Source organism: Ictidomys tridecemlineatus, chromosome 12, assembly GCF_052094955.1.
Source record: "Ictidomys tridecemlineatus isolate mIctTri1 chromosome 12, mIctTri1.hap1, whole genome shotgun sequence".
Classification (NCBI taxonomy): Eukaryota; Metazoa; Chordata; class Mammalia; order Rodentia; family Sciuridae; genus Ictidomys; species Ictidomys tridecemlineatus.
Window position 1 is genome coordinate 76,291,097 of NC_135488.1, and position 20,983 is coordinate 76,312,079.

The following is a 20,983-nucleotide window of genomic DNA, read 5'->3' on the forward strand; positions in this document are numbered from 1 at the left end:
CAAGGACTAATGAAACACATCTAAAAATAACTCTGTGTTTAATTAACAGCACACTACACAGTCCCTCTAATTAAAACGGCTGGCCAGACTGAGGACTATCGGTTCCACGTCTTTCACAGGCATTAAAAAGTTCAATGAAATCATTTGAACGTTATGGGGAAAGAACCGGTAGGCGACTGTGGAGAGGGTGTCAGAGGGGGAAATTAATTTTGTGTTAATCAAGGAAGAGGTAGTGGACTAGAAGTCAAGCTGTGCAGAAGGTCAAGGTGAGAACGGGAGGGACCGAGGAGGAAACAGGGAGCCAACACAACAGGAGTGTCCACTCTGCCATCAGGAGCTGAGCGCAGCCCTACCTGGATGGAAGAGTAGGCAGCTATCTGAAATGGATGGATTTCAGGATCCTACTCTAAATCACAACAGTGAATGTCTATTGAGTGCTTATTTTGTGCCAGGAAGTGCTAACGCTTATTACCTCAGGTAATAGTTACGATACATCATCTTACAGATGACAAAACTGAAGCTTGGAACAATTAAGTTCCCTGTTCGAAGTCCTAGAGTAGGTCATTGGAGGCACCAAGAAGTGAACCTAGTCAGATTGGTACACTGTGCTGCCTCTCTAAAGGGGAACAAACCCCACTTCACCGGACACTGTGACAATTCAAGAAAGTCTAGAACCTCTTAGGGTACTCAATATATTTTCCCCCAAAATGTCCTGCAGAGAGACCTGCATCAGCCCTTAAAGACTATCAGAGAAATTTGTTCTCTTTGGGAAAGGCTGTGTGGTGTGTCTAGAAGTCCTTTGAAAAAATAACAAAAATAGAGGCAGTATATATTATATGCATACAATGTCCCTGCAAACTTTTACCAGACATGAAGATGAAAAAATGGGACAATAGATTGATATACTGCAGGAGTATTCTCAAGGTAAAATATTAGAAAAATTAGGGAAAAAATTAAAAAGCATACCTCCTCTCACAGAGCTGGTCTTTGATCCTCTCTTTCCTACATTCAGCACATGTCTTTAAGTTTCCACCTTAAATTCTGCTAAAAATATGAATGAAACTAACAAATACTGCACTGAATTTCAAACTTCATAATATCTGTATTAACCCTTTTCTCATCTCCATTTTTTATCTCCCTTTAAATAGAAAAAGCTAAAGTTGTATACAGATTTTTATATTGCCCAAATACTCTTAGAAGAAAAGACAGTAATATCCACAAGTCTAAACTGGCAGGCCATACCACTGCGCCTCTGCCTGAGCATTTGCTTATCATCTTAAAAGGCAATCCATGTACATTAAGGCTTAACACATGGGGAACATGCAAAGTCACGTATCGCATTAAGTTTCTCTACCAATTACCACCTTTTGGGATTCAAATTTGTTAGATCACAAAAGTAGATGATGATAGGGTGCAGATGGGAATGCCAATGATGGCAGACCAGGTATAAGACTTCAGGAAAGGGTGGGAACTAGGGTGAACTGGGCTAGCACATAACTGTCCTGAGAGGACACCTGGTGCTCAACTGGCCACTGCCATTAGGAAGGGGAGCTCAAAGACACCCATGATTTCCTGACTTTTATGTGAAATTTCCTGTCTTTGAAACTAAATAACTAATTAGAAAAAAAATAAGTGTTGTGCCAGCCAAAAGCAACTCTTCTGAGGTTGGATCCAACCGGCAGATCCGGAACTCTTATTCTCTGGGTAAAAGGCACCTAAGGATGATTTTTAATTGGTTGAAAAGGAAGAAGAGGGTCCAGGGAGTAAAGACCTGGGTCCACAGTGGGCATGCTGCCAGAGACCTGAGAGTGGACGCAAGGCCATCTCATACGATGTGTGTCTACAGTCAGTCAGAAAAGGGGAAAAGACAATGGGAAGAGGCTTTGTCTTTTTCACTTTGTGCCTATTGTTAGCAACAGCTAGAAATGAGAAAAGAAGAAAAAAAAAACAGGCAGAAAGGATCTGAGATGTCTATGAGCACGTTCAATGTTGCAGACTAAAGTCACAAAAATGTAATTCCCTTCTGATTTTTCACCACTCACTGCCGGGAATGAACTCATGACTACCTCAGCAGCCAGCATCTCTAGGCATCATTGTGTCCAGCTGTGCTGTGTGGTTCACAGGGATGACCACCACTCATGTCCTCTCAACAACAAAACCAAGTACATATATTCTCTCCACTCTACAGATAAGGAAACAGAGAGCTAGAGACAATAAGTGTCTAACCCAAGGTCATAAAACTGGTAGGTAGGTGGCAAAGTAGGCATTGAACCCAGGACTGTTTGACTCCGGTGACTGACTTCTTAACCAGTATCCATTGTCATTTCTCTAATGGCTCTTTACATGGTGCCTCCAGACTAAAAAATGAGATCCTGAAAAGTTGCAGCTGCTCAGTGCCCCAGAAGCTTCCAAATCTAGAGAGAGCTAAGGAAGCCCGCTCCCTTTCTACTAACAATAGTGTTCTGTGGATGGCAAGGAGGTGTGCCAAGAACCACGGATCAGCACTTTAGGGCTCTACTTGCCCTCCACTGCCATTTCTGCACTGTGTAATGCTGGCCAAGCCATCAAAGCTGGTTCCCTAGGATTCAATTGTTCAGCTGGTCAATGAAGACAACATTACTTTAGCTGCCAAGGAAAGGAAACCCCAGCTATTTTCAAAAAAAGCTATCCATACAATGCCAGCATTACAAAATTCCTTCTTCAATCTTCTGTCACTTTCTAACACCCAGAGGAGGTCACTGTTGTGCCCAATTCTCGGGCTCCCTCTGGACCCTGGTTATGGTCAAGAACCCTAACCCAGTCAATTTCTACTTTTGAATATGTGATTTTTAGCTTCTCTTGATTTAACCAAAGGAATGTTAGAAAGTTTTACAGAGAAAATAAAATCCATGGTTCGTGACTTCTGACCTAAAGATAAAGGCTAATAATAAAGACATATGTATAGAATTGGGTTTTTTAAAGTTCTTTTTAAAAAATTTTTCATTAACATATCAAGTACCACCCGAAATATCCACTATTCACCTTTATTTGAAGTCAAATAGTGAGAATTTTAGAGCAAATCACTCAACCTTTTACAACTAAAGATGTCAAAGGTAACCCAAAACAAGGACAAAACTGAGTCCCTCTAAAGTAGAAACTTAATAAATGTATGTTGATGGTGATTAGGATGACACACTCCCTAGTTTAATTGATATTAATATATCGTGCTGCATTTAACTTTGCTTTGAGTGAAAGGTGTCAGAGGGAATTACATAAACTGCTATGAGGTGACACATCCCACCCCGGTGTGTGAACTAGGTTGAGTCCACCTCCACCGCTGTACATTGGGAAGCCTCCCATCCTGCTGGTGCAGGGCTGTCATGCACAATTGTGCTGTGGAACATATTGCCTTACTCCCACTCTGAGATTCTGAGACACTGGCATGTTCAACAGCATCAGCAGTTTCTGAGAGCCAATGTATTCAGTACTGAAATTTTAAAACTGGTCTTAAGTCATGGCTTCCCTTGAGCAGCCATCCTTCTAGACTGAAATGCTTAACTGCAGATCTTCATTCAATACACCTGTTTTTACCTTTCCACCTGAAGGATGGTCTGCAAGCAGGGCCAACTCACCTCCAAAAAATGAACATATTTTTCCAATCATCTTATTTCCTCATTCATTATTTTAGTTATTGCTAGCCCTAGCCATTCACTAGCCCAAACTATAGATATTAGAGCTGTTTTCTGTTTTTCCCTCTCTCTCTTTCTCACATCTACTTACTTAAAATGGCCAGTCAATTCTAGACCAGAGAGCCCTCACCTATAGGCTCATCATTAATGAACTGGCCTAGACTCTGAAAGTGGCAGAGCCAAAGAGAGGAGCAAAAGTTCCACTGATCACCTGGCCACATCTAATTAGCACTACCCAGCACAGTTGATTGCAAAGAGATGAGAAGCCGGCTACTCTGAGTAAAGGTGTCTCTAGCCTGACTTGCTGGTTACTGTCAGAAGATACGGTCACAACTCTAGGCTCCATCCACCAGGGAGCTCAGCACATGATGAAGATATTTATCACTCAGACAGGAAAAATCCTATTCTATTTGACGACCAAACCACAGCCTGCAGACCACCAAAATAGAAGTAGTGCTGAGCTGTTCTAATGGAAAAAGGAGACGTTAACACAAAAATAGCAAAGAGAATAATAGAATTTAATTCTTTTCCACAAACAGCATCTGTGGTTATAATGCTATCCATAAATAATTCATCTCTATAAATCATAGTTGCAGGCACATGGCAAACGAAAAGAAAAAGTGACATTTGACAGGAAAGATGCTTGCCATACATTTAATTTTGCATAAAGAGTGTATATTTCCCAAGGATTTGACCTAAAGCATTAAGCCAGCCCATATACTGTTCTAATCAATTAGGCTTTCCTGCATCAGCACTTTTATTAACAACTAAAGCCATCATATTCTCTAATTGGGAGAAAAAAAATACTCTTCAGATTGGTTTCTTTTCAGATTTTTTATCGCATTTCTAGAAAGAGAACAGAATAACTTTTAAAATAGATTTGAGCATCTCTGGGACTGAAATGATAAGTTGTCATACAATTATACTCACTTGAAAGGGAGATATAGCTAAATGCTACTTAGTGTTTGCCTTTTCACCATTTTAATATTATTAAATATGGACTGTGGGGAGCCACAATGAATGAATACACTCTTCCAGTCCTGATGCCTCAGATTCTGACCAACCATTGCATTTGCTCTGGTTTGGGCAGGGTCTAACTCAGGTAGTAAGAAGGTCTTCTTTGAGGGATGTACCCCCTAGGGTTGAGTTACACCCACCTGTTCCTTGTAGCCCGCCCCATCTGGCCTTTTTTGGATAGAACTTTCTAAAGAACAAGAGTCCCCCCAATAAAAGCTTACTTTCGAATGTTCTCTTCCCTCCCACTTCCTCCAGCCTCTGGTGACTTTTTTGCTCTCCTTCTTGGGGAGACTGAGGCCGAGAGCCAGGAAGCTGTCCTGAAGCTTGAGTAAAGATAAATTGTGTCTGCATTTTACTTGGTGTCCCTGCAAATTCACACGAGTGATCTTAAGTTCAGCTGCCCACGAAAGTCGGGGGCAGCAATGGATTTTCATGTATGAGAAATGACATTTAGAATTATCCAAGTTAATAAAAAATGGAGACTTCAACACTGTTCTAGTGCTTAAACTTATCAAAATTACCAAATTGTGTATTTTACAGCTAGAATGAGTTTAGAAATAATTTCTTCAATCCTTTTCAACCTCCCTATGGAAATGCAACAACCTCTGTGGTAAGATCTGTATAAATAATGATAATACTATTAATGGACTGCTTATTGTACACCTACTGTATGGCAGGTGCAATGCAAAGCTTTATATGTACTTCATCTAATTTAATCATCACCAAACCTAGGAGACTATCACAACTACTAGCCCCATTTCATAGACTGAGATTATCAGTTAATGATCATGCTATTGAATTCTGTGGTAGGTGTCAAAGTGTAAGGGCAATGAGCATCTCAGTGCAAAATTTTGAGAGAGGTGCTTCAGTCCTAACCCCAAATGGGATGATAAGTCTCAAGTGTTCATCTCTTGAGCTGTCAGAAAATACCTTCACTTTTTCAAAAAGTTCATATCCAAGTATTTCCTTAGAAATGTTGGTTATATCACCCTGAGACTTATATGGCTTCATTGCTCATTAAACTTTCTAGAATATAAAGATACAAATTTTACTAATGTTTTTAAGGATCTACTATGTACCACATATTATGTTGAATATTTTGTGAATTGCTTATTTTTTCATAAGACAGTTGTGAGATGGTTGAAATCTTTTATAATCTATAGGTATAAACCCAGAACAAAGAGGCAGACAGCTGATAAGGGCTGTGACTGGGATTTAGAGGTAGATTTTCTAATTCCTAAAGGAGAGTATGAGACTAAGACTCCAGTTAATCACTTGGCAACTGTCGGGGAGGGGGAGGAGGCTATTTTGCAGCAAAAATGGATTGAAACAGAAAGTCATAGGTCAGATAGGTCATCAAGGGGGTTTAATTATTTATTCAGTTCTTGCATGTGGGTATCAATATATAGGATGTTGTCATGGTCTCAAATTTCTTTTGGAAATTTCAGTATGAACCATATGAGATGTGAATCCTAACAGCTAGCAGCCCAGTGCTTTGCCATCTGCAATATGGAGTCATCTGCTTCTATTTCCATCCAGATCAGCATTAGGAGGCAGAAAACAAGCCTCACATTTACAGCAAAGAAAAAGAAATGAGAAAACACACCATCAGGACCACTCATGATTCCATTGATTGTTTTTCTTTTTAATCTGTGACTATGCACTACACTATTATCATAAACTTATAATTCAACCAATGAAGTCAATAAGGCTAGATGACTTAGATTATTGACATTTTGTGGCAACTGAATTCAGCATTCTGAGATTCTAATAGCAGTAGAAGCAAATACTCAAAAATGAATGTGTTCACTAGTATCTTGTTTTGAATTCCTGGAATTGATCTCCCTGCTTCAAAAAGTGTCCCTGAACCCCAAATACCAGGTGAACTGTACAACATGGATCAATAGATTTTTCAAGTGCAATAATTGTTTCTCTCTGGGAGATTCCCATTAGTCCCAGAAGGAAGAATACTTTGATTGACCTCGAGGAACACAGCAGATGTGGATAAACTGTGTGTGTTGCTGACCTTATCAGAAGAAAGGCAGGCCTTGAAAATCACAGGAGAACACCCTGGGCATGTTCACATTGGCTGTGGGAAACTAAACGGCTGGTCAAGTGTGTGTTCTCCTTACACATCAACCAAATTTAAAAATGCAGACCATGGAAGGGAAAGGAGAGAAAGGGGAAAAAAGTAATGTGTGCACTGACAATATCTCTTTGTTGAAAAACATTTTCAGGAAATAAAAATATAAATGGAAATAAGGAGGTTTGTTGTGAGTACCTGGGAATCTTTGATACATTAGAAGATTTTCTACATAAAATCCTGGGGTACAGAGCAATTGACCCTTTTACTTTGAATGCCACATTCCCTGCTCTGTTTGAGGGTTCTGTAGCCAAATAAGATGGCAGGAAGAGGGTAGAGAATCAGAAAAAATTTATTCCTCATAGTTAGTTCTCAAAGGAACAGTTTAACATTGAGGGGACGGTGGGAGGATCTAGGGGACCATTGGGAGATTTTAGATCCAGAACCAAAGAGGCAGATCTGTTTGCAGCAGGGGCAATTCTTTGACTTCTGCCATGCACTAAAACCAAGATACTGAGTACGTTGCTGGTATAGAAGAATCACAGGCCACCACACCCTGACATTTCTGAGAAAGCAACACACAATACCAGCAAAACACAAAAATGAGAGTTCACAAGGCAAATTTTTACAATCTCAGGAGTAAATTATTTGAATTCTATAGCAAAACCAGCGCACTACAGATGTAGGGACATAAAAGTAAGCCCCGATTAACGTGCCAGAAGAGAACTTAAAGGAAACCCAGGAATGCCAACTAAGGACCCACAGTAGATCTGGTCTAAGAAGAAATTTAAAGCATCAATACTCCTCTTATAAACATCCATAACTTAGCTGGTGACCTGGAATAATTTTTATTTATTTGTTCATTTATTCAGCCAGCATTTAAGGCAGTTCAACTACGTGCTGAGTACAGTATTAGGTGCAGAGGTACAGAGACAAAATAAAATAAGGGTCCTTATCCTCAAAGAGCTCACAACTTAGAGGAGAAAAACCATGGCATTACTTTAATATAATACCTTATGATGTGCAGAGGTGGCTAGAGGACAGTGTCAAGTGAAAATAAGAAGGGGGCAGATGGAAAAGCAGAAGACTAGAGGAGAGAAGAATGTTCCTGACACATTTAGGGAGCACACAGAGTTTTAAAGACCTGAAGTAATTCTCATCCATTTGTTCATTCATTCAGCTAGCATTTATGGTAGACCTAATATGTGCCGAGACAATGTGGCTAAATCATAAGATACCATGTAGGGAGTAGAGACAGGGACTGGATAGATAGGAGCTAAGTAGCAGTAGAATCCTAATGGCTACAGCCAAATTTGGCACAAGGGAGAATTGTGTTGATCAGAACACTAGTTGTTAAAGCTTTGATTTTTGAACACCTCTGAAGAAATCATGCACCTTTTTCCAGCAAGCACACAACACACCACTACAACCTTCTTACACTGGGACAGAGGAACACATTTATGTTATTACGGTCCAGCCTCTGACCCAATTGGCATTTGTATTAATGATTCCTGAGCCAGGTCATAGCTAAGGGAAATAATAAGCCTACCCACACAGGCTGATTGCAAACATGTGAGAATGTTTTGGGTCATCCCAATAACTGGGATGTGCTACTGAATGTTTGTGACCCAGAAGCAAGGGAGTTCCTCATCCTGCAGAGCCTGGGAAAGCATCTTCCAAGGAAGACTTGCCTGTCCCAGAATGCCTGGACCATGAGGCCAGATGATGTCATGCTACAACATTTTTACTTTAAATGCTAATAATTATTGCCTGATTTATAATACTGGTTCTATCTAAGTTAGTAACCTTTCTAGATTTCGAACAACAAAAGAACATTTAAAAATTACAAAGAGAATCTTAGCAATTGATGATGCTGAGAAAGAAAATAACATGTTTGGTTACATTTGAAAATAAAACAAAAAAAAATGTTTTCCCCTGAAATAGTAAATGGTATCTGGCCTCAAAGTAAAGAGAATCTTTAGAAAATCAAGATGTGCCTTCCACTGTGATTTCATACCAGCACCCAATTAGAGAAACAAGAGGAAGAGCTAATCAAAACCACCTTTTAGCTTTCAAATATGAAATATCTGGCATCACCTCCTTTTAAATAGTAGTAAGTGCTGTGAGAGGGAGGAGGGGCTGCTGATTTCACACATCAGAGACCAGAACTTTGTAATGAAAGTATGTCCATCAGCCATGCAGGGCAGAGACCACAAAGATGATGGTTCACAGATACTCCAGCTGATGCTATTTCTTTCTACAGCCTCTCTCTTGGCATAAAAATTCAGGAAAAGAAATTATACCTGTAATGTTCTTGGCAACTGCAAAGAGCATGTAGAAAAGAACAGAATGATGTGTTTCCTGGGATTCAAAGACAAGTGGCTAGTATTTTATAGTAATTCTGACTGCACAGAAAGGAATGAATGAAGGTCATCTCTTTCAGTGATGATCCTAGGGAATGACTTCCCAGTGGTGCACCCTGCTTGAAGACAGGTGATAAATTCTGTCAAACCATCACTTCAGTTTTTAAGCAGATTAAATAGATGGAAAAATGATTAGTCTTCCCATAGACACAACCATTAAAGAATGATAAGGGGCATTCTTAAGCTGCAAGGGTGGAAGGTTTCCTATTGGGTTTTCTGGTAAAAGCATAAAACCACAATTGCTGTTACTCAGTCCCCTGTCTTCCCTTACTGTCAACCTTTGTAAGCGCTGAGCCCACTCTTGATGTTCCCACTCTCATCATTCTGGCTTCTGCTGCTGGGAGGATTCCCCATCCATGTTCACTAGAGGGACAGTCTCCAGAGCAGCAACCTCTTCATTCTCACTCTCCCTACTGCATTTTTCTCTAATACATTCATTCATATAGTATTTATTAAGAACCCACTTCATGCATCATTACTCTAGGCCTGGGTGAAAAGAGTGGAAAAGAGAGTTCCTCCTATCATGGAACTTAAGAGTCCAAAGGAGTGGATGGGGTATAGATAGACAGTAGGTGGGCAAAGGAAAAAGGACAGGATCATTTCACCTAGCAAATAAATGCTACAAAGAAAATCAAATAGGGTATTAGTCTGCACAGTGATGGGAAGAAGGGTACAGAAAGACAAAGGAGGCTTTGTCCGATGGGGCCAAACCACCTGGGTTGATATCCTGACTCTACCACTACCATTAGTTCTAGGAAAGTGTATCACTTCCTTGTTTTTCAATTTCCTTGCCTATAAAATGGAAATAATAATACTTCATGCTTCCAAAGTTGTTTTGAAGGTTAAATGAATACATACGTTCTGTAAGTTCATAGGATAATGTCTAACATTAATTAAGAGATTTTCCTGCATCTGGTGGTATGATAGTATGACCTTTAAGTTCTTCACAACCTGCAATTATATATCTCTTTTTTTTTTTTTTGCATTTTCACTAAAGATGACAAACAGACCTAGGCCAGCAGAGCTATGACATACTTTATATAACACTATGTGTTTTCCTACTTTGTCCTGCTGTTAATGGATCTGCTAATTATAAAATAGTAGTTTTCTCAAGCTATATTTCTATTTTAAAAGTAAAAACAACTAAAACTTGTCTCCTCTGAAACTCCAATTTTGCAAGGAAACTTTACCTCTTTAATAAATACAAGACCCAACCAGGAAGCTTCTTACTCCCCACTGCATGCAATTAATGGCAAACACCTTGTCATAAACATTTTTGAAAGGTCAGAGATGGCAACAGTTTTGCTAAAGAGATAAACAGTCAAATAAAACACTGCCCTGGTAATTCCTGAGTTTCAAAACCTTAATCAATAATGAGATATGCAAAGGGATCATGGGAAAGGGGGCAGGCTCAATTTGAAGTAATAAAAACTTGCCTAAGTCATTTTTATCCCCAGTACGTCTTGTAGTGCAATAGATATTGGAGCTGTTGATGGGAAATTCATATCTATAAAGATAGAAAAGCAAGATTCTATATTTGAAACTAAAGGTTGGCTTAGGTTGAAGTCACTGATACTAAGGAGTTTTGCAAAAGTCAAGGTAAGAATATTTTGCCTCTGTTATAAATCAGCTACTGAGTTTAAATTTTGAATGTTATTTTTTATTGTATTTATTAGTTCTTGCCTTATCTTAGGGCAAATCACAAGTGTTCCAAGAACATTAATTTATTCCTAAATGTATATGTTTATGGTCTAAATGTGTCTTAGAAATAGCATGTTTTATGTTTAGGTTGCTATATATTGCTGTTGTCTTAATAAATATAAATTTTTGTATATTTTTCTTTTTAAAATTAACATTGTGAACTTTAATTTTTAAATGGACGTATTTCTGTTCCTCGTGTCAGGCCTTATATTCCTAGCAAAAGTATTTTATCATTTAAGCTGCATTACACATTGATTATCAATTATCTGCTCATATTAAGAAGCCTCTATCATCAGTTACGGTTTACTAAACAATCAATAAAATCTAAGTGAAACAAGAATAAATTCAAACAAATAAGTGGGCTGAAATTCAGAGAAAATTGAGACCATGTCCACTTTAGAAAGGCAGTCTTTGCAAGAACTCATTTCTGCTTAAAAGATCTAATTTATCCTTTTTAATGTCATCAAAGTTAATAATGGATGACATGTCTTATGGCTTCAATGATGCAGCAGCTTGTCGATAACACAGAGAATTTAGAAACCAATTCATCAATTCATGATTTTTTAATTGGACTGTGGATGGTTAATTTTAAGTCATTAGAATCTCAAATAACACAAACGTAGAGAGTTAATTAATACAGAAGTGAGTAGCTGTCCCCTATCTCTTAAATGAATAACTCAAGAGTTCCTGTCCCACCCCAATAACAGGTGGCACTTTTCACTCTAAGTACCTTTAGATAGGATAGGGCCAAGGTGACTGCAATGGGAAAGAATGAGGTATAGAGAAAGAAAACGTGTGTATGTGTGTGTATTACACGCACATGTGTGATACTTCCCTCCTAGACATCCAAAATGAGTTCAGTTATATTCCAGGCAAAAGGAGGGAATGCTCTTATTTCCTTACTCAAAGGGGAGTTTAAAGAATTCCCCAACTTCTCAGGTTTACACTTACTGGTAGGGCTGCACCATTGTTCATGTTATTTACCTGTTGACATTCCATTACCCATTAAATATCTAAGCTGGAAGGGATTTTGGTGATTTTCGGGTCCACCTCACCCCCTTCATAATTGGGGAACCAGAGACTCAAGAACATTAGGAAACTTAGCTATGGTCACACAGCTAGTTAGAGACAGGGCCAGTCATTCTTCCACCAGCCACCATTCCACACTTCTCTGTTCTCCCTTGCCTAAGAACCCTTCTTCTGACACTTAACAATGGAGAAATTAATGAGTCTGCAAGTTAAAGATTCATTTTAAACAAATTGGTTCATTATTATTTAATTGAGGAGGCTTTGGAGCAATAAAAGCCTTGCTTATCCAAACTGGATAAGCAGCTCATGAAACATTGAGTTCAAGAAATGCAAAAACTGTCACAAGTCAATATGTGCTGCCTTCCTGTTTGATAAATGCCACCCAATAGCTTCAGAAGTATCAGAAACTAATGGTGTCCCAGCACTCTATAGGCATACATTAATGGGATCAGGAGCATAAAATATAAACAATAATGTACATATTGATTGTTCCGGACACTTGAAGCCCAACAAACATTTGAAAGGTCAGTCATTTTACTTGCATCAAATTACAGATAAGTCATTTGCTCGAAGCTGGAAACTTGGCTCTCCATGTAAATTTATCTCGTGACCTATAAACTTAATCATGCCATACCTCTGTTAGCTTCCTTAGGCATGAAAAATGTACTAGAAGTGCTTACTCCCATAAAGCATATACCAATAAACAATATATGCATTGCCAGGAAGGCTACAGTATGGAGAAATCTATTCTATAGGCTGAATAAATATCATGAAACAGCATTTTACTCTGACAGAACATGTTTCAAGGTTTCTATAAGTCAATTACTACATGAGTTTACAAATGAATACGTATGCTTTTAGGGTGCTTAAAAAATACAACTTTCCGGAGTACAATGTCATCGTTGTTTTTCCTTTACCTCCAAGAAAAAAAATTAAATTTGCTTTGATGAGTTAGTTCATACTAGGGTTTACCTTTTTTATTTTTTTTTCCTATAATAAAATATTTATTCCTTTTTGGAGCCCCTCCAAAATGAAATGTAAAACTCACGTGAAGGCTGCTGGATGACCATGTGGAGGATAACCCTTTACTGACAGTCTCCCAGCAAAAGGCAGCTCTCCCAGAGAGGTGGGCTTCTATAGCAGTCTCTCTTGTGCTCCAGCTGGAAGTTAGAAAGAGATGGTTCACAATACTACAGGCTGGTTCTTTCCCTGAAGTGACAGGCTTTTCTCTGGAGTCAATATCCTCCTGCTGACTTTAAAAGCAGGAAGAAAGACTTTGAGGGGCAGAAAGACTGGCAATTTCTGTCCCCTTTATGAGAATAGTAGTTCTATCTCTCCTCTGACAACACTTCCAACTATCCTAAGCTTAGTCAGTTCCCCTATTCATAGCCAAGCACAATTGTCAGGGTAAGAACCAAGCTTGCAGAGATTCTTCCCACTGAATAGCCTAGAGTAAAATAATATCCTCAGGAAGAGATCTTGCAAAATTTCTAATTTAGATTTTAAAAGGCTCCAAAAACCTTAGCAGCACAAACATTGTTTGTAATAATCAAAAATACACTGAAACTTAAAATATTAAGATTTTGAGGAAATAAAATCCAGAATTCCTGATTTTTTAAAAATACATATATATTTTCAAGTTGTATATGGACTCCATGCCTTTATTTGTTTTATGTGGTACTAGGATCGAACTAAGTGCCTCACACTTGCAAGGCAAGTGCTCTACCAGAGAGCTACAACTCCAGCCCTCCTGATATATTTTGAGTGATTATATTTCTGATAAATAAGTTTATTCTGAAATATAGACTGTAACTTTATGTTGCTCTAAAGCCATCAGAGAATGAAGGGGTGTCTGTGCTAAAGAGGGGCATCAGCTTTTGATTGCAAACACTATCTTCTTAACAATTAAAAAATTCATTTTTTATTGAGTTATCTTTTAATCACATAAGATCTGCTGGCTAAGCATCCCCTAAAAACTAGTTCACTGTACTTCAGAAGCTATTTTCTGAGCTTTAGATTATAGACCAAGATTTTGATGATGAAGGAACAAGAAAAAAAAAAAAACTTTGAATCGTAGACAAAAGAATCCTATGGCCAACCACTTATAAGATAAATAACACACACACATACACACACAGTCAAAAATCTGTGTCTTTCTTCTGTCATGAACTGTTCACACACCCTAAAGTGAAGGCTTACAATGATAGTAAGGACAAAGCATTATTAAGTTAAAATAACTGCATGTAGCAACCTACCAAAAAGGTTTGCAGAGAAAAACAAAAGTGCATATTATATTCTCCCTTCAACTATTTTCCTTGAAAGCAAGGCTCATCTTTCAAGGCCTGGGTGTAATGCTCAGACCCACCACTTTTCCTCTCCCAACCTAGGATTTCTTCTTTCTTCTTGAAAATGTACTTTCTACTCTCTAGGGAATAATTCCACAGGGCCAGATGGTCACGGACCTCTGAGTCCTGCTGGTAGCATTCCAGTTCTAGAAAAATGAAACTAAGCTATCCATGTCACCTGAGTTTCAAAAGACCATTCTCTGCCACAATACCTAAACTCAAAGGAGTTCCTTTTGACATCAGCCTCGTGGTGATGTGAAAGAGAAATGAGAGTCCCTACAGGGACAGTGAACATCCTAACATTTGTGAGGCCAACCGCCACACTCCCGGGCTTTTCTTGTTGCCTGACAAGGCTTGGCCCAGTCCTCTCCTGGGATGCCTTCGACAGCAACTGCAAACAACAGAAGCCAGCAGGAATGTAAGAACAGGTGCAGGAGCCTCCCCAGCCCCCTGCACGCAGAGAAAGGGCCTCTGCAGAGCTGCCCCTGGATATCCCACTTCCGAATTGCCCTCCTGCCCCCCAGCCACGGCAGGATCTTGCTTCTTTTCATGCAGCAGATGTTTGGAAAGATTTGTAACAAGGCATTGAGGCTTCAAAGGTGCCGTTGGCAAATTTTCTTAGCTTTTAAGGGGATTGGGGTAGAATCACTGACCATACAAAATAAGAAAATGAGCATGGAAGAGGTCACTTTTAAGTTTGTGCTCAGATAAGGCAAATGATAAGAGCAAAAGGCTAGGGCTTTTCCACATTACTCCATGATTCCAGGTGGCTGCCTTCCACTTCGTACCACATTTCAGTGAAAGGGACATTCCTAGGTTCAGGGGATCTCCAGCTTTTAAAGAGGAAACAGATCAGGCAATATTTCCTCCACAAACAGGTCAGAATAGTCACACATTCTAGCATATTAGACACCACTCTAGGGGCATCTGGCCAACTACTATTAATCTTCATCCTTTATTCACTTATTAGAACTGCTTCATGGGTAAACTGCTCTGTACAACTGATTCAGTCATCCATGCAAATGAAAGACCACTGGTACTCTGTAGCTGCTTCTCAAAGTGTGGTCCATGAAACAGCAGCAGCAGCAGAATTGTCTGAGAGTTTGTTAGAAACACAAAAATCTCAAGCACACCCAAGCCTACTGAAAGAGAATTTAACAAGATCCTCAGATAATTCACATGCATAGTCAAGTCTGAGAAACACTATACTGCAGCTTCTTAGAGTAACTCATACTCAGGATTCAGAGAACAAGAAGCTACCTTTTCTCCCATAGTGATTCACCCTGCACAAAGAGCACTCTGGTGCTTTATCTAAGCCTCCAACTCCCCAGAAAATATGGGCAAGCATCATTGGATCTATAGTTTAGTTAAGAGACCAAGGTCAAACAGTAGATGATTAGTGGTAGCAGGATTTGTATTCAGAACTCCCAACTCCTGAATTTCTGCCCTTTCTGCTGTTTCAACTGGTCCTGAACATATATATGGCTTGCTGTTCTATGTCTGGACCTTGAGAATTACTTCCCACTAAAGTCACTGGTATAGCTGAAAGAGGGTTTCAAGTGCTGGCAGAACCCCATGACTTTGAGCAAATCACATCTTTCAAAAGCAGAGTGGAAGTCCAATACAGATCCTCATGGAGATATTTGTAAAACAAGGATATGATAAACCTTATAAAACAAGATTAGTAGAAATAGAAAAGCAGATGGAGCAATAAGTAGCAATATTACAAAACTATTCAAATTCTAATTTAGAATCTAATTTCTACAAATATCATCTAAGAAAATATTCTTAAAGAAGAAAATGTTATATACAATAAAATTGTATATAATCTGTAACAGAAAAACTAAAAGCTACCGAAATACTCTCTCATCAGGATATGGCAAATTACAGAATATTTGTTCACTTAAAATGATATTCCCCTAGACTTGGCAGCCACATGAAAAACTCTGGTATAATGTCAAGAGGAAAAACAGGTTATAAAATGGTAGTATATCATGATTCCAACTGTGTAAAGTTAGGAAGACTTCTAGAAAAAAAAAAGAAAAATATTTGTGAAACCCATCATATTCTATATCGAGATAAATAGGATACAGATGATTGTTTTCTAATTTTCAGTAGTTATTCAATTGTTTTTATTATTTCCTTAAAAGAAAACAAATATTACAGACAGAAAAATGAAGACAAATTTAGTAATCATGAGACCTCATACAGTTACCATAAATTATCATTAACTCTGACCCTGAACTCCATGGATACTAATAACAAATTGAACATTCCTGAGCACTCACTCAACACTGAAATCTTCACCAGCATTGCTCATTAAACCCTCAGAGATCAGTAATATGATTATCCCCATTTTACAGATGAGGAAAACAGAACCTGGAGCACACTCAGCTTCTGAGAAATAGAGAGATAATACTATTTACCTCCTTATGTGGTTTAAACCAGATATTAGGTCTCACAGCTATATAGTTCTAAAGACAGATCACAGAAAAGGTAGAAAGGAACTTGGGAGAAAAACTCTCCACTTTCTAAGATGGGGACAAAAACAGCTCCCTAATTGTGGTGGCCCTACAGACTTGTCAACACACTAGAGTGTGTGGGCCTTGAAGAAGGCACAGTTTTAGGTGACGTCTTTAAATACCCCTGAAGCAATATCAGTTTGGGTGCACACACAGCAAGCAACAGAAACCTGTTTTGCATTTTAAGATGCAATAGTTCTGTAGGTGACACCCAGCCTGGTAATCCAGAGACAAGGGGTCAGAATCCATTTATGTCAGTTTTTCTGTTGCGGCTGCCCTACCTGTGCAATGGAGTTGTATATTGTTGGTACCAATTTATTAAATTAAATTACAGGAACAACATCTCTGGATGGATTTAAACACATTTGAATCCCATTAAAAACTTGGCTTTTTCTTTTTTCTTTTCTTGTTTTGTTTTTAAATCGGGGTGTAGATAAACCACAGAGTACACTTGTCTTGGTCTCAGTCATCTCTATAATGAAGGGTTGGACTAAATGACCCTTAACATCTGTTTAACTCTGAGATTCTGACAATTAACAACAAAACAATGAGGATCAAGAAAGGCTATGCACGGTGATGCAAAGCAAGGCGACTGGGTGGACACATCCAACAGCCCTCCTTAGGTAAAACCCTGCGGAAGCCAGTCTCCCCTGCTGTCTTCACTCCTTTTCCATCTGGAGATACCTCCCCTCCTGTGCTCCTCTGCTACTCTTTGCTCTCAGAGTAACTGTCAGTAAGATTCTCTTAAGTCCGCCTGCTCACCCTCCCCTGGGCACTGGAACCTTCCCTCTCATTGCAATGAAAGTTGCATCCTGCCCTCAGGAGAAAGGATCCCAGGCATCAGCATGCAGGTGGAGATAGTGTGTGCTGAGCAGGGACCCTACCTGCAGGCAAAGACAGCTTCCTGAATGAGATCAGCCTCTCTCATGGAAGGATGAAGGCAGGTGAAGAAAAACCAGACAAGGGGCAAAGCCTCAACTCTCATATTATCTATTCCTATTTCTTTAAAATGTCTTCGAGTACACGTTCACAAACATATAGATAGCAATGTCTTTGAAATTGATGGACAAAAAAAACAGACTTCATATTAGAAACTTTTTAGTTATCTAGCTTTGATTTTGCAAAACAAATCATGTCTTAGATAGTCTACATAATAAAATCTTCTGGATGTGCAATTTATTTAAAATATTTTAAATAAATACATTCAAGGGTTTACATGTAAGGGTTCTCAAATCTGCAAAATTCATGTGCACAACACATTCAGAAAAATGTGAAGAGTGCAGATCTGGGTGAATGCAGTCATTAGTTACTTTTAAAATTCTTCACAATATCTTCTTGGCAATGTGAATAACCAGTACACAATTTTTGCTTCAGTATATTATAAAGTGCATATAACACTATTCTTATGTAGTATCTCAAATAACTATATTTTCAGCATTTGAGGGAGTATACTGGGAAATAACAGTAAAATGAAGCTGTGCTATTTTAAGGAAAATAACTGAAAATTAAAAATGTGAATAATTATGCTAAAAGACCTCTATTTCTTCAACTTTGAAATTCTAAATTTCTGTTATTTTATGATTCCCTATTTATAGAAATGTCCTCTAAAATTCTGTACTGTGTGTTAGAAATGGTACTTTAAATTTAAGGATCTTAATAACTGTCCAAATTTTTCACTAAATGCAAAATTTTTAAATGAAATATAAAATAACTTCTACTTCAAAAAATATGCCAAATGCTTAAGGATTAAAAGTATTTCATGTAAAAAAATTGCAACATTTTGGTAACAATTAATGGAAAGAAATGCCCTTTCTAGTTCCGTTGTTTTCAGTTGATATATTGTCTTCTACACAAATGCTGCATGAGCCAATACCAGACTTGATTTAATTGATTTTATTATGATTAGACGTGTTAATTTTTTAGAATTGATTATGCCAGAGAGAGGGAGAGAGTATGTGTTCGGAATGAGATTTCTTTTATAAAGCCAGAATTTAACTTATCAAAATCTCTGTTTTGGAAAGAAGTGAATTTGTTGTTTTTGCACACGCTGACAACTTTCCAAACCATCCATTATTTTAGTTACGAAGTTGGCAAAACCATAAAATAATGTTGCACAGTTTCCTAATTGGGGGGATATTTGTTATTTAGAGTGTGATTATGGAGTTCCTTAACCCATACTTCCTCTGTCGATAACCATTAAGAAAGAGCACAGAATAATCAATATGGTTCACTCAAATTTGGTAGATTCTGAGAGTGAATTCTTTCCCGAACATTACTGTTACAATGCACACAAGTTTAACTGTAGTTAGTTTCATTCAGCGCCCTTGTGCTCTTGTTAGCATCTTATAGTAAAGGCGTGGATAAGGAGGGGGAAATAAAGCTTTGACAGATGGTACTCAGCGTTTGACTCCTGCTGAGCTCAGCAGGACCTGTGGTTTCCAAGGTTAGGGCTGTCAAAATGGCTCTGTCTATCAAGTGAATAACAAAGTGTAGACGGCCTGACTGTTTCCTATACAAAACTTAGATTTCATGTGCCATTATTGTCGGTCTTTCTGCTGATTTAGTAACTTCTAAGGAGAAGAACTGGGGGTTCTGACACAGCCTCCCTATTTAAGAAATTACTTGGAAAGGGAATTCTCTTGGGCTGAAAGAGGTAGGCTGGGATCTGATCTTTTCCTCTTTAGTTTCTCTCTTAAGGTTTCATGACTTGAAAAGGATTCAAAAGCCACCAAAGGTTCACTTTTGGTTATAAGCTCACTGTGAACCCTTAAAAATTAACTTAATGGTGTCTACCTCTCAGAAGGGTAACATGTTTTTAAAAAGAATCCTTAGGGTGGTGGGTATTTTTTCAAATAGAAACATTGAGAATGAAAAGAGAAATGTTTCTATTAAGACATTGATATGTTTAGGGGTGTTTGTCAGGCCTGTTTTTACCTTTCAGAACTCCTAATTTTTGAAAACTGCCCCCTTTCTTGTTTTGCCTGTGTCTAAAGACTTCAGATGCTCAGAGAAAGTACCTGATGCTGAAAGACAGGAAATTGAACAATGTCACCCAAATATGCCTTGTGTCATGCATGCACTGTTACAGCTGTAAGCTTTGGTAAGTCTGATGTTTTCCTTTATGTATATTCCGTGATTTCAAGATGGTTATTGATCTGCTGGGATGATAATAAAAGAACCTTTTGGCAAAATCCTAAACCCAGGCTTTTTATTAAGACTGCTGAAATTAGTGTTGGGGTGGTGGTCCTGAATAAACTAATAATTATATTTCAATGCTAATTTTATTTTATGCATATAACATTTAAAGAACAATTCCTGACTGTTATTTTAAAGGGACAAAAACTACAAATTTTAAAGAAGAACTTTGAAAATGAAAGACTTTAAACCTGACTTATTACCAAGCATTTTAGTTGCTATTTTTGAGAAGTTGACTAAAGAAGGATATCTTCTCTTTTTAATGCTAGCTTGAGCAAGTACATCCACTAGTATAGTGGTTGTTTCCTACAAGTGTGTCTAAAAAGATGCTTGTTTCCCTAAAAGATAAATGAAGAATTTCCTCTGCAAAAATTTTTTATATATGTATATAAAATTCCTTTTATGGATCATGGAATTTATAAATTCCATGATCCATACTATGTTATGATTCCCAGTATATTTAATTATTTTAATCATTAAATTAAAAAAATTTTAAAAAGCTTTGAAGTCTTTACCTTCTTTTAAAACTTTTTTTTTAAGTCCTAACCTAGTGTTTTTCCACTGAGACCCTTGGCCTTCACTACATGGTAGATATTAAGTAAATATTATTGAACTGAAATTAAATGCATACCGAATATCAAATGTAAAAAGTAATTCCTTAATTTAAATAAAAAGGAGACAGCTTTTACATCTGATTATTATAAGAAATTTTCAAATGCCAATTTAGCATAAGCCCTTCTCCAGTTGTTTTTTATTTTATCCTGGTAACACTTCTTTTTATCACTTGTAGATAATAATGATAATTAAACAGAAATTTGGAATTAAAAGAAAAAAAAAAGTCCTAAACCAAAATGCAGCTTTTTCCCCCTCTCCCCTCCTCTCTGGGTCTTTGCTTGCTTTGTTCAACAGGGCAGTTGCTAAGCTTCTTCCTAACAGCCTGTACCACCCCCACCCCCCAAGAAGGTTTTGTAAATGGTAAACTTGCTGAATCAAATTTGCT

The 20,983-nt window shown here is 38.0% G+C and overlaps 1 long non-coding RNA gene across 1 annotated transcript in view; it reads left to right on the forward strand.

The window, feature by feature from the left end:
• LOC144369600 (uncharacterized) overlaps window positions 1–20,004 on the forward strand; it is a 38,112-nt gene extending 18,108 nt beyond the window's left edge. The window contains exon 3 of the long non-coding RNA XR_013429389.1: window positions 19,782–20,004. This is a non-coding gene — a long non-coding RNA (uncharacterized LOC144369600). The remainder of the gene's footprint in view (window positions 1–19,781) is intronic.
• The last annotated feature ends 979 nt before the right edge of the window (window positions 20,005–20,983 follow it).